Consider the following 14,392-nt stretch of genomic DNA (forward strand, 5'->3'; position numbering starts at 1 on the left):
ATGAAGGAGTCTGCAAGACATTCTGCAGGACACAACAGATAGTGACTGAACTGACTTTGAATTTTCCTGCTTCATGGAAATGTCTGCTGGATACCATGGGCCTGAAGGCTGACGATGGATGCCCCAATGGTACAGAGGAACTTTGGGTGACTGTCCAGGCAACGAGATGTTTCTGTCATTTCTAGAGTTTGAAAGTTGCTTATTTCTTGTTTGCTTAGGTAACATTGTATCTTTCTGGAGTCTTTGATGGAGTTGAAGAATAGTTAGTTATAGTTATAGTTTCTCTTAGTTATGATAAAGATAAAATAGATATAAATATTGTAATTTTATTTGATAACTGTTTTGTTATATGTAATTTTGCTATGTTAAAGTTAAAGCCTTCCTTTTTTGTTTAAACAGAAAAAGGGGAAATGATGGAGGAAGGTCATTGGTTAAAAAATAAAAAAACTGCTTAGCTCTCATAGGTTAAAACATAGTGGGAGGAGTAAACAGAACAGAATGCTGGGAGGAAGAGGAAGTGAGTTCAGAGGCCATGCTCCCCTCTCCCGGGCAGACGCGATGAAGCAAGCCACCAAGTCAGACATGCTGAATCTTTCTGGGTAAGCGCACCTAGCGATGCTACACAGATTATTAGAAATGGGCTAAATTAATATGTGAGAATTAGCCTAGAAGAGGCTAGATATAATGGGCCAAGCAGTGTTTAAATGAATACAGTTTGTGTGTTGTTATTTCTGGTGTAAAGCTAGCCATGCAGAGCCGGGTGGGACGAAAAGCAGGCCTGCAGCTCATACTACTGAATGGCGCCCAATGTATAATTAGGAAATATAGATTGCTAATGGATAATCATCGATGATAGTAAAGCTTGTAGTCATGTTAGTTAGATTTTCTAGATATATAGAGATATATTTCAGTTAGATAGGCATTCTTCGTATCTTTCAAAGACTGCAGAATATGGCATTTAAATGTTTTAGTAACTTAGGGCTTTTCTGACAATGAGACACGTCTACTCCTGACAGCGCCAATCTACTTAAAGAGGAAGATGGGCATCAAAGAGGATCCTTATGGAGCTTGATAACCATTTGGGCAAGAAACTGCTTTTGCCTGGACTGATGCATAAACTGGACACAAAGAACCCGCAGAGAGAGGACTGCTGAACTTGCCTAAAGGTGAGATGATCTTTTGGGGTTCTTGATTCATAAAAGAGTCTGTGAGACATTCTGCAGGACACAGCAGAAAATGACTAAACTTTCTTTGAAATTTCCTGCTTCATTGAAATGTCTCTGGATACCATGGGTCTGTAGGCCAAAGATGGATATCCCAATGGTACAGAGGAACTTTGGGTGACTGTCCAGGCAGTGAGATGTCTCTGTCATTTCTAGAGTTTTCTAATTTCTTGTTTACTTAGGTAGTATTATATCCTTCTGGAGTCTTGATGGAGTTGAAGAATGGATAGATAAATATAGTTTTCCTTAGTTATGATAAAAGATAAAATAGACATAAATATTGCAACTGTAATTCTTGCTTGGTAACTGTTTTATGTAATTTTATTTTGTTAAAGTTAAAGCCTTTTTTTGTTTAAACAGAAAAAGGGGAAATGATGTGGGAGTGATTTCTTTCTAATCTGTTGCTTTCATTGGTTAATTAATAATGAAACTGCCTAGGCCCATTTGATAGGCCAACCCTTAGGTAGGCAGAGAAAACAGAACAGAATGCTGGGAGAAAGAAGCTGAATCAGGAAGTCGCCATGATTCTCCCACTCCAGACAGATACAGGTTAAGATCTTCCCTGGTAAGCCACCTCGTGGGCTACACAGATTATTAAAAATGGGTTAGATCAATATGTAAGAGCTAGCCAATAAGAGGCTGGAACTAATGGGCCAGACAATGTTCAAAAGAATACAGTTTCTGTGTAATTATTTCCGGTAAAGCTAGCCATGCGGGTGGTCGGGTGGCAGGATGCAGCCCGCTGCTCCTATTACTACTGTGGCTGACAATGAGGGCAGACTGAGAAGCCAAGGATAATGACACCGGTTTTGATCCTGCTGCATGTACTGGCTTTTTCGGAGCCTAGTTTGTTTGGATGCACATCTTCTTAGACCTGGATGGAGAGGAGAGGACCTTGGACTTCCCACAGGGCAGGAGACCCTGACGTCTCTTAGCACTGGAGAGGGAGGGAAGAGGGAGTGAGGGAGTGGGAAGGAAATAGGATGGGAGGAGGCAGAAATTTTTAATAAATAAATAGTAATTTAAAAAAGCATATACTACCACCTGGAAAAACATTTATTTAAATTTTATATATTTTAACTTTTAAAACAATCTTATTATACATACCAATCCCACTTCTCCCTCCCTCCCACATCTTCTACCTTCTCCTCACCTCATCCCACCCCAACTAAGTCCTCGGAGAGGGTGAAGCCCTCCATGGGGAGTCAACAAAGTCTGTTCGATCACTTGAGACAGGACCAAGGCCCTTTCCTCCGAATCTAGGCTGATCACGGTATCTCTCCATAGGGAATGGGCTTCAAAGACCCAGTTCATGCTCTAGGGGTAAATACTGGTTCTGTTTCCAGTGGCCCCAGAAACTGCCCAAAACACAGGACTGTTACCCACATTAACAAGGCCTTGTTTGGTCTTATACGGGTTCCCCAGCTATTAGTCTGGAGTATTTGATGAAGATTCTATAAAAAATATTAAGGTAGTCATCAATCTGATTATAGGGGAAGGGTATTTTATGTACCCTCTCCACTATTGCTTAGATTCTTATGCAGGATCATCCTTGTGGATTTCAGGAAATTTACCTAGTGCTTTATTTCTTCTTAACCTCATAATGACTCCCTTGTTCAAGGTATTTCTTTCCTTGCTCTCCCTCTCTGTCCTTCACCCAACTGAGCCTTCCAGTTCTCTCATGTTCTCCCTGCTCCCCCTCCACTCCCATAACACACTCCCCCTCCATGCTGCCACATTACTAAAGAGGTCTTGTCTACTTCCCCTCCACAGGGGCATCCATGTATATGTCTTTTAGGGTTATCCTTGCTTCCTGTCTTCTCTGGGGGTGTGTACTGTAGGCTGTTTATTTTTTTTTGTTTATGTCTAATATCTACTTATAAGTGAGTACATACTGTGCTTGATTTTCTAAGTCTGGGTTACCTCACTGAAAATGTTTTTTTTTTTCTAGTTCTGTCCATTTGCTTGCAAATTTTAAGATGTCATTTTTTTTTTTTACTACTGAGTATCACTTCATTGCATAAATGTACCACATTTTTTATTCATTCTGGCTTTTATGAATAATACTGCTTTGGACATAGTTGAACAAATGTCCCTATGGTATGGGTCTGCATCCTTTGGGTATATGCCCAAGAGTGGTATTGCTGGATCTTGAGGTAGATTGATACCCAATTTTCGAAGAAAATGTCATACTGATTTCCAAAGTGGCTGAACAAATTCGTGCTCCCACCAGGAATAGAGGAATTTTCCCTTTACTCTGAATCCTTTCCAGCAAAAACTTCTCAATGTTTTTGTTCCTAGCTATTCTGACCTATGATGTTATCTCAGGATCATTTTGTTTTCCATTTCCCTAATGGTTAAAGATGTTGAATATCCCTTAAGTGCTTTTCAGTCATTTGAGATTCTTCCATTAATAATTCTTTCTTTAGATCTATACCCCATGTTTGTTGCAGGGAGGCTACTTGTTCTTCCTGGCCACCTGGCTAGCTCAGCCCCAAAATAATCACATAGAAACTGTATTATTTAAATCACTGTTTGGCCCTTTAACTCTAGTTCTTATTGGCTAACTCCTATATATTATTTTAACCCATTTCTATTAATCTGTATATCACCACAAAGTCGTGGCCTATCAGCAAAGTTTTAGCACATCTATCTCTGGCAGTGGCTCCATGGTGCCTTCCTCCTCCCATGGTATAGGCCAAGCCATTTCTTCATTCATTAACCAATAAAAGCAGCATATGCCACATGTTTAATTGGATTATTTCATATTTTGATATCTATTTTCTTGAGTTCTTTGTATAGCTTGGAGTTCAGCACTTTGTCCAACATGGGGTTGGTGAAGACATTTTTCCCATTCTGTAGGTTGCTGTTTTTGCATTATTGACTGTATCCTTTGTCTTACAGAAGCATCTTAGTTTTGGGAGATCCTATTTATTAATTGTCAATCTCAGTGTCTGTGCTACTGTTTTATATTCAGGAGTTGGTTTCCTATACCAATGTATTCAAGGCTAATTCCCACTTTCTCTTTTATTAGCTTCAGTGTGGCTAGATTTATGTTGAGGTCTTTGAAACATCTGGACTTGAGATTTCTACATGGGGATAGATACGGATCTATTTGAATTCTTATACATGTCAACATCAAGTTATACCAACATCATTAGTTGAAGATACTTTCTTTCTTTCCTTGTATAATTTTATCTTCTTTGTCAAGAATCAGGTGTTCATATGTTTCCCTGTACGATTCCTGCCATCCCAACTCAAAATAGTCACTCAAAAACTATATTGATTAAATCACTGCTTGGACAATCACTTAAGTGTATTGGTAGCTAGGTCATATACCCTAAACTAACCCATCTCCATTAATCTGTGCATTACCATGAGGTCATGGCCTACTGGCAAAGTTTGAGCAGGCTCCAGCAGAGGCATCTATATCTGGTGGTGGCTATGTGGTTTCTCTCTGACTGCCTACTCTCTATATTTATCTCTTTAAACATGGTTTTACTCTTTTAAGCCATTTGACAAAAGGAACTTCTTTATTAACCAATAAAAGCAACACATAGATAGAAGGACTTCCCACACCATTCATAGGTGTCTGGATTTATATCAGCGTCTTTGATTTAATTTTAAAGGTCCACCTGTCTTTTTTGTGCCAATACCAAACTATTTTCATTACTATAGCTGTAAAGTAGAGCTTGAAATCAGAGATTGTAATAAATCCAGAAGTTTCCTTATTGTACATAATTGTTTGGGTTTCCCTGGGTTTTTTCCATATTAAGTTATTTATTTTTCTTTCAAGGTCTGTGAAGAATTGTAATGTGCTAGGATTGTGATGGGGATTACACTGAATCTGTAGATAACTTTTGGTAAGATTGTCATTTTTACTATGTTGATTCTACTTATCCAAAAGTATAAAAGATATTTCTATTTTCTGATATCTTCTTCAATTTCTTTCTTTAAAGACTTCAAGGTTTTGTCATATAGGTCATTCACCTGTTTGGTTAGTGTTACCCCAAGATATTTTATGTTGTTTGTAGCTATTGCAGGTGATAATATTCTCTGATCACATTGTCAGCTCATTTGTCATCTGTGTATAGGAGGGCTACTGATATTTTTGAGTTAATCTTGTATCCTGCCATATTACTGAAGTTGTTTATCAAATGTAGGAGTTTCCTGGTAGAATTTTTCAGGCCACTGTGTAAACAATCATATCATCTGCAAATAGTAAATGTCTGACTTTTTCCTTTTCAGTTTGTATCCCCTTGATCTCCTTTATTTCTCTTAACACTGAAAGATTTTCAGCACTAGTGATCCTGGTGGGCAGGGGAGGGACCATGTGGGAAACAGAATATGCCATGCAGAAAGAAATTGTGTATGGAGAGCTTCTTTACTGGGTATTCGAAGGGATAAGGGTGAGGAAGTAAGGGAGGAAGAGAGAGAAAGAAAGAGTGATGTGGGAGACAGAGAGAGGGGTAAGAAAAGGAGGAAGGAAGGCAGAGGCTGCCTTTTCAGAAGAATAACAGACAGAGAGATAAAAAGGGAAGAGGGCCAATATCTGCTTGCTTCAGAGATAAGGGGATGATTGGGAGTGGGCAGAGCTTCTCTCTTAAAGGCTCAGCGTACCTATGTGACTGGGCAGGCTACCATAATTATAACATTCCTGTCCTTATAATAAAAAGGCAAGGAGGTAGGCATGGCAGGGTAAAGGGATGAAGGTGTTGATTTCTCAAGACAGTTTCCTGCTGATTTGTGGACATTGAAGTCTTGAAGGACCTGAGAAAGCTGGGATGCTGGCCACATTCTGGGGTAGCTGGTTGCATCACTGATCTCCAGGATTTCTGGTGTGGAACTGCCTGGTATCTCTTGGACCTGGTGAGGTGTTGCCAGAGCAGAACAACGTTGAGTTTAGAAAGAAAATAATTTTTCCTTAGGTCCTGGTAATTGATGAGAAGGCTGTCAGGACCAGGGGAAGATGAGGATATTTGGGATCTTAGGTCTGGTAATTGAGAGAGCGATGCATCTGACTTGTTTAAGATGAATCTTTTGATTTGGCTCCCTGGAACTCAGAAGAATTTTTTGAGTTTGTAAAAACCTAAGTTTTAGACACATACATTGTATAAACAGCAGCATATTTATGCCATAATGACTGTGACAGATGTTGCTCAGTAAAAAGTATCCTTAGAAAGCAACCAAGGAGAATTTAAAATTTTGATCTTGCAGTATAATAGTGGTAGTACTCTGCCAGAGTTACATTAATAGCTTATCAGCATTTTATTGATAATGTTAAAACTGTGAATGGCAGCTTAATGAGAGAGAAATTTGATAACTTGCATTTGTCTTCAGACCTTTATAACTTGCAGGTACACACCTTAGTTACTTGCATTTGTATGCCTTAAAACAACCTTGAGTTTGAGCTTTGCATCTTAAAGCACCTTTGATTTAAACATGGTAAGAAGTTATGCTGAAATTTGTTTTGTAAGGTCGTCCCTTTATAAACTGGCCAAACTTCTCAGTCTTCAAACTGCAAGAGATCTTTAAGAAGGATGAAATTTTACTTGAGTTACTAATTTAAAAACTTACAGAGAACTTACTTGATTGGCTACCTAGAGTCACTCCTCAGCATCCTCCATGGTCACTGAGGGTAGAAGCTTCAAGTCTGCATTTGCCTTTTGCTGTTAGCATAGGGCCTGCCAGACTTCAGAAGATCCTGTAGGTTAGGAATCTGTAGAAAGACAGGCCTACCTTGCACTGAGCAGCCAAGCAATCAGTTTCAGTAGATTTCATCCCCTGTCTGGAGATCTTTAAAAGTTTAGATGAAAGGCAGTTCTGCCCAGTAGTTACCACTTTGTTTGGTGAAGTGAATTATGGGTGGACTTTTTCTGTGCCCATCTATCTTCTGTCTTCTTTGGAGGAAATAGGGTGGTGCTTCTAGGGGCCAACTTATCTCTATGTTATAAAAACCCTGGGCTGTTCGTCAGATATATAGAAGTTATGACTACAGTATAGAATCTGTCTGGAGAGTTGGGTCCACCTTGAGAGGTGGTAGAAGAATGTTTTATCCAGAGTCCTCCAGCTTGACTGTATTATATTTTAACTTACCAGGTGAGATTTATGCTTGTGAAGTACAAACAAGACAAAACTGTTTGCAATAGAAGCTTAACAATAAAACTGACAATAGTGAAGAACCGCTTACAGAAAGGACTGTACGCTAACTTTTGCTAATCAGAAACAGATCTGTATAACCTTAAGTTTTTATCATTATATAGAAAGCAGAGTTAAGCACATATATAATATGTTGAAACAGATTTAAACATTTATCATTTTAAATATTTAAATTTAAATAATTTATCATTATTTAAAAGTACATAACAATTTAAAAGACTTAAGACTTATTGTTAACAATGAATACAATGAAGAGGGCTCATTAGGACTGCTTAAAACACTTTTAACAGTAAATACATACAGTTGAATTTAAGTTACACATAAAGTTAAATGAAAAGTAAGGGAGAGAAAGTTGGCTTCTTTTAAAAATTTCTTACTGACACCTTTTTAACAAACAGACAGGGCATTTAAAAGGAGAGAGAGAAAAAAAAAACGAAAGAAACTGGAGAATTGAAGCCACAGATTTTTTTGCAGGTGGAATAGAACAGATCAGCTGCAGGTGAGTGGGGTCCCAGTGAACTGCCATGGCTGGTAGGCAGTGGCAGTGGTCAGTCATAGCAAAGATGGCACTGAGATCATATGATCTGCTGTTCTTGCCCTTAGCCATGATGGTGGGGATCACAAGGAGCAAGGCACGAAAAAACCGTGGGAATGCTTAACCCTTACAAAGATGGTGGCAAGGCCATGGGACCTTTCCTTAGTTAAGATGGTGCCTGGAATTGTAGAAGTCATGTGGTTGCACACTTGCTGTAACTCTTTCCATTTAACTGCCTGCTGGCAGAAGTTAGAAATGTTTATGGTTTTTTCAGGGCTGAAGAAAGATAAACGACTGCGTTAGCTGTTCATCCACAAGATAATGGGAGCGGAAAATGGGCAGTGATCCGAGATGCACTAACTGAGAGCGGAACCGTATCCTGAAAAAGATCAGTAGATCTGAGATGCAAAGTCACTGTTCAGGTGCTGCTAGGGTCCTGAGCCAAAAAACAAAAACCCAAATGCACTGCTCAATGATTGCAGTGCTAGGGCAAAGCCTGAAAAAGTTGCTGTGGGAAGTGCTGGAGGTGATTGTCACTGAGAGATGACCTGGAAGAGGGGATCCGGCCAGTGGTAGCCAGTATTGGGTGCAGTATCACAGTGGACAGGGAGTTGGAAAGTGGGCTGACAGCAGGTCAGGGTCCAGGATTCCAGTGTGCCTTGGACCATCCACTGGCGGGTAGGAAGAGGGATCCATCCATGATGCAGTGGTTGCAGAGAGAGGGCTCTGTAAACAGAAGAGAGAGATTCTGCCACAGATAGGCTTAGCCCTGGTGGGAGGTGGCAGGGCTCAATGGCAGGACAGAGTCTAGCATGGCTGTGATTACATGCCAGGAATGAAAAGTAGACAAATATAGAGAAAGAAGAAAGCATAGGAGCTGCATTTCCAACTAATGATCACCGGCAAAATGTAAAGCCAAATTTTCATGAGGAAGGAAAGAAGGAGGTCCAAGAAACCAAACTCCAGCGCCTCCTGACTGTAGATCAGGCTGGCCTTGGGTCGTCACTTAAAAGGTCCAGGGATTTTGAGAATGGGTGAGCACAAACCAAATCCCTACATCATCAGGTGGAGTCAGGGGACTGAGCAAGATGTTTTAAGGCAGATAGGCAGGTGGTTGACCAGTACTGGGTCTTTTCACATGGGGGAAACACTGCCCAGGCTCATCCACACTCACAGAGGCATGGCCAGAGGTAGGGGGAGAGCTCTACCATTAGTGTCGATTTGGGGTGTAGAATTCTAGTGATTTTCAATTGGAAAAATGACATTATAAATGACATTATATAAGATCCCTATCATTTTTCAACTGCAAGGGAGATCCTGACGAGTTCATTGCACCAATGAAAGATTTTGGGCACAAGTGACCCTGGAGGGCAGGAAAGGGGCCATGTAAGAAACCTTATGCCATGCATAGAGAACTTGGGTATGGAGAGCTTGTTTAGTGGGTATTGGAAGACTGTAGGGATAAGAGGGTATGGGAAGAAGAGAGAGGAAGGGGGGAGTCGAGGCTGGCTCTGCAAAAGAAGAATGGACAGAGAAAGAAAAGAGGAAGAAGGGCAAGAACAGTTTGCTTCGAAGGGAATGGGGAGATTGGGAGCTGGCAGAGCTTGTCTCTTAAAGGGACATGGTACCCAGGTTACATGGCAAACCAGTATAGTTATAATAATAATAAATGTTCTAGCTAGAACTTTGAGTACCATATTAAATAGACATGGAGAGATTGATCAGCCTTGTCTTGTTTCTGATTTTAGTGGAACCTCTTTGCCTCATTGATTCTTTGTATTGCTTTCTTTGTTTCTATTTTATTGATTTAAGCCCACAATTTAATTATTTACTGCTGTCTTCTCCTCCTAGGTGAGTCTGCTTCATTTTGTTCTAAAGCTTTCAAGTGTACTGTTAGGTCGCTAGTGTACAATTTATCCACTTTCGTTATGAGGCTCTTAGTGCTATGAACTTTACTCTTAGCACTGCTTTCAAAGTTGCCCATAAGTGGGTTAATTAGCATTTTAAAGTCTAGTTTCTTGAGTTCTTTATATATTTTGGAGATCAGACCTTTGTCTGTTGCAAGGTTGGTGAAGATCTTCTCCCAGTCAGTAGGTTGCCTTTTTGTTTTAATGACAGTGTCCTTTGCTTTACAAAAGATTCTCAGTTTCAGGAGGTCCCATTTATTCAATGTTGCCCTTAATGTCTGTGCTGCTGGGGTTATATGTAGGAAGTGGTCTCCTGTGCCCATGTGTTGTAGAGTACTTCCCACTTTCTCTTCTATCAGGTTCAGTGTGTTCAAATTAATATTGAGATTTTTAATCCATTTGGACTTGAGTTTTGAGCATGGTGACAGATATTTTCATTCAGGTTGACATCAAGTTATGCCAGCACAATTTCTTGAAGATGCTCTCTTTCTTCCATTGTATACTTTTAGGTCCTTTGTCAAAAATCAGGTGTTCATAGGTTTGTGGGTTAATATCCAGGTCTTCTATACGATTCCATTGGTCGACTTCTCTGTTTTTATGCCAATAGCAAGCAGTTTTCATTACTGTAGCTCTGTAATAGAGTTTGAAGGTAATGCCAGGGAGGGTAATGCCTTCAAAAGTTCCTTTATTGTATAAGATTGTTTTGGCTATCCTGGGTTTTTTGTTTTCCATATAAAGTTGATTATTGTTATCTCAAGGTCTGTGAAGAATTTTGTTGGGTTTTAATGGGGATTGTGTTGAATTTATAGATTGCCTTTGGTAGAATTGCCACTTTTACTATGTTAAAAAATGGGGCACTGAACAGAACAGAGAATTCTCAACAGAAGAAGTTCAAATGGCCAAAAGACACTTAAGGTCATGCTCAACCTCCTTAGCGATCAGGGAAATGCAAATCACAACAACTTTGAGATACCATCTTACACCTGTCAGAATGGCTAAAATCAAAAACACCAATGATAGCGTTTGCTGGAGAGGATATGGAGTAAGGGGAACACTCATCCATTGCTGGTGGGAATGCAAACTTGTACAACCACTTTGGAAATCAGTGTGGTGGTTTCTCAGGAAATTCAGGATCAACCTACCCAAGGATCCAGCAATACGACTCTTGGGAATATACCCAAGAGATGCCCAATCATACTACAAAAGCATTTGTTCAACTATGTTCATAGCAGCATTATTTGTAATAGCCAGAACCTGGAAAAAACCTAGGTGCCCCTCAATGGAAGAATGGATAAAAAAAGTGTGGAATATACACGCATTAGAGTACTACTCAGCGGTAAAAAACAATGACATCTTGAATTTTGCATGCAAATGTTTGGAAATAGAAAACACTATCCTGAATGAGGTAATCCAGAACAAAAAGATGAATATGGTATGTACTCATTTATAAGTAGATTCTATCCATAAATAAAGGACATTGAGCCTATAATTTGTGATCCTAGAGAAGCTAAATAAGAAGGTGAACCCAAAGAAAAACATAGTTATCCTCCTGGAAATTGGAAGTAGACAAGATTGTCAGGCAAAAATTGGATACTTGGGGGTGGGGGTGGGGTGGGAATAAGGGGAGATGGGGAGAGAGAAGGGAGAAGGGGAGGATGGGGAGAGCTTGGGGGAATCGGACGGAGGAAGGGTGGACATGGAAGCAAAGAAGCATATATCTTAATTAAGGGAGCCATTTTAGGGTTGGCAAGAGATTTGACTCTAGAGGGTTCCCAAGTATCCAAGGAGATGTTCCCAGCTTGTTCCTTGGGCAGCTGAGGAGAGGGAACCTGAAACGGCCCTATCCTATAGCCATACTGAAGAATATCTTGCATATCACCATAGAACCTTCATCTGGCGATTGATGGAGATAGAGACAGAGACCCACATTGGAGCACTGGACTGAGCTTCAAATGAGGAGCAGAAGGAGAGAGAATATGAGCAAGGAAGTCAGGACCGCGAGGGGTGTGCCCACCCACTGAGACGGTGGGGCTCACCAAGGCCAGCTGGACTGGGACTGATGGAGCATGTGATCAAACCAGACTCCCTGAACGTGGCTGACATTGAGGGCTGACTGAGAAGCCAAGGTCAAGGGCACTGGGTTTTGATTATACTGCATGTACTGGCTTTGTGGGAGCCTAGTCTGTTTGGATGCTCATCTTCCTAGACCTGGATGAAGGGGGAAGAAACTTGGACTTCCCACAGGGCAGGGAACCCTGACTGCTCTTCGAACTGGAGAGGAAGGGGGAGAAGGAGAGGGCAGAGAAATGGGAGGAGGGGAAATTTTTTAATTAAAATAAAAAGAAAAGAAAAAAAAAGTTACCCATAAGTTAGGGTATTTTGTGCTTTCATTTTCATTGAATTCTAGGAAGATTTTGTTTTTTGTCTTTATTTCTTCCTTGACCCAGGGGTGATTCATCTGAGCATTGTTCAATTTCCATGAATTTGTAGGCTTTCTACAATTAGTGTTTTTGTTGAATTCTAACTTTAAGCCATGGGGATTCAGTAAGATACATGGTTTTTTTTCCCAATTTTTTTTATAACTGTTGATGTTTGCTTTGTTACTTAGTATGTGGTCAATTTTAGAGAAGGTTTCATGAGATACTGAGAATAAGGTATATTCTTTTGTATTTGGATGAAATTGTGTGTGTGTTGATAAACCCCTTTGAGTTATAACTTCTATTATTTCCGTTATTTCTTTGTTAAGTTTCTGTCTGCCAGTCCTGTTCAGTGGTAAGGGTGGGGTGTTGAAGTTTCCCTCTATTGGTGTGTGGGGTTTGATATATTTGAGCTTTAGTAATGTTTTTTGGGGTTTTTTTGTTTGTTTTTTGTTTGTTTTTGTTTTTTTTTTTTTTAGCAAATATTGGTACTCTTGTATTTGGAGCATGAGTGTTCAGAATTGGGACTTTATCTTGATTGATTTTTTTCCTGTGACAATTACGAAATGTCCTTCTTCATCTCTTTGATTAATTTTAGTTTGAAGCCCATTTTCTTAGACATTAGGCTAGGGATGCCAGTTTTGTTCTTAGGTCCATTTGATTGAAAAATCTTTACCCAACTATTTACTCTGAAGTAATATCTGTCTTAGAAGTTTAGGTGTGTTTCTTGTATGCAGTAGAAGGATGAATCCTGTTTTCTTATACTTTCTGTTAGTCTGTGTCTTTTTATAGGTGAATTGAGACTGTTGATATTAAGATATTAATGACCAGTGATTGCTAATATCTATTACTTTGGTTTTGTTGGTGGTAGTGGTAGTACTGTGTTTTTCTTCTTTGAGTTTGGCTGGTGTGGGATTATCTATTGCCTGTATTTTTGTGGGTGTAACTAATTTCCTTAGGGTGAAGTTTTTCTTCTAGTATTTTCTGTAGGGTTAGATTTGTGGATAGGTATTGTTTAAATCTAGTTTCGTCATGTAACATCTTGTTTTCTTCATGTATGGTGATTGAAAGCTTTGTTGGCTATAGTCTGGGCTAGCATCTGCGGTCCCTCGATGTCTGCAGAACATCTATCCAGGACCCTCTGGTCTTCAGAGTTTCCAATGAGAAGTCAAGTGTAATTCTGTTAGGTCTGCCTTTATATGTTACTTAGCCTTTTTCCTTTACAGACCTTAATATTCTTTCTTTATTCTGTATGTTTTATCAGGAAAGACCTATTGAATAGAGCCTTCCTCAAATCCTTAACAAAGAATAGGATGTCTTCCTTTCACATCCACATATTTATTTTGTCCTCTTCACTCCTTAGTATATTTAATAAGCAAAAGTCAAAAACATCTCTAAACACTATCTAAGTCATAAGTATCAGGGTTTTTTTTTAATTAAAATTCTGTTTATAATGGCTTTTCATTTCTGTTAACCAAACAAAACATCCATCTTCTTGGGGACAAATTTGGATTAGGAAACTTAATAAAAAAATAATTATAACACTAATTGACCATAGCTCAACTGAAAATATTCTTTTTTTAATGTAAGAGGAAAATGAGCAAGCAATAAATAAATTAACTAATTTAAATCTTATGAAATAAAATAAACCCCTCACTTTGAACCACAAAATAAATAAACTGAAGTGTGAAATTGTGAGACCCATGATTTAGGAGCAGCTACCCATTAATTGTAAACTGCCTGAATAGGAAGAAAAATGTTCCTGGAGCACAGCACCAAAACCAACACCTGAACTACGTCTGACTCTCTTGTTTTGGTTGTGAGGCTCTCCTTTAATGGTGATCCATCTCTATAGCCCTCTCTGTGTCCATGTTGTCTCATGAGAGGTTCACAGTCCTCATAGTTGATTTTGTTCATAATCTGTTATAAATCAAGTGTGAGAATTAAGAGAAAAAAAATGACACAAAGTCTATCATTCAATGCAACTTTAGAAGTGGTAGGACAATGTTTTTAATTCTTTTGTGTGATCTTTAATATCACAAAAATATTATCTAGCCTTTGTTATGATTACCCAGTAGAGAGGTTTCACATTGCCTTTATTTTCTATTTAGTTTTCCTAAAAAACATCTCTCATGAAGTCTAGGTTAGGGA

This window comes from Microtus pennsylvanicus, chromosome 12 (genome assembly GCF_037038515.1).
Source record: "Microtus pennsylvanicus isolate mMicPen1 chromosome 12, mMicPen1.hap1, whole genome shotgun sequence".
Taxonomy (NCBI): Eukaryota; Metazoa; Chordata; class Mammalia; order Rodentia; family Cricetidae; genus Microtus; species Microtus pennsylvanicus.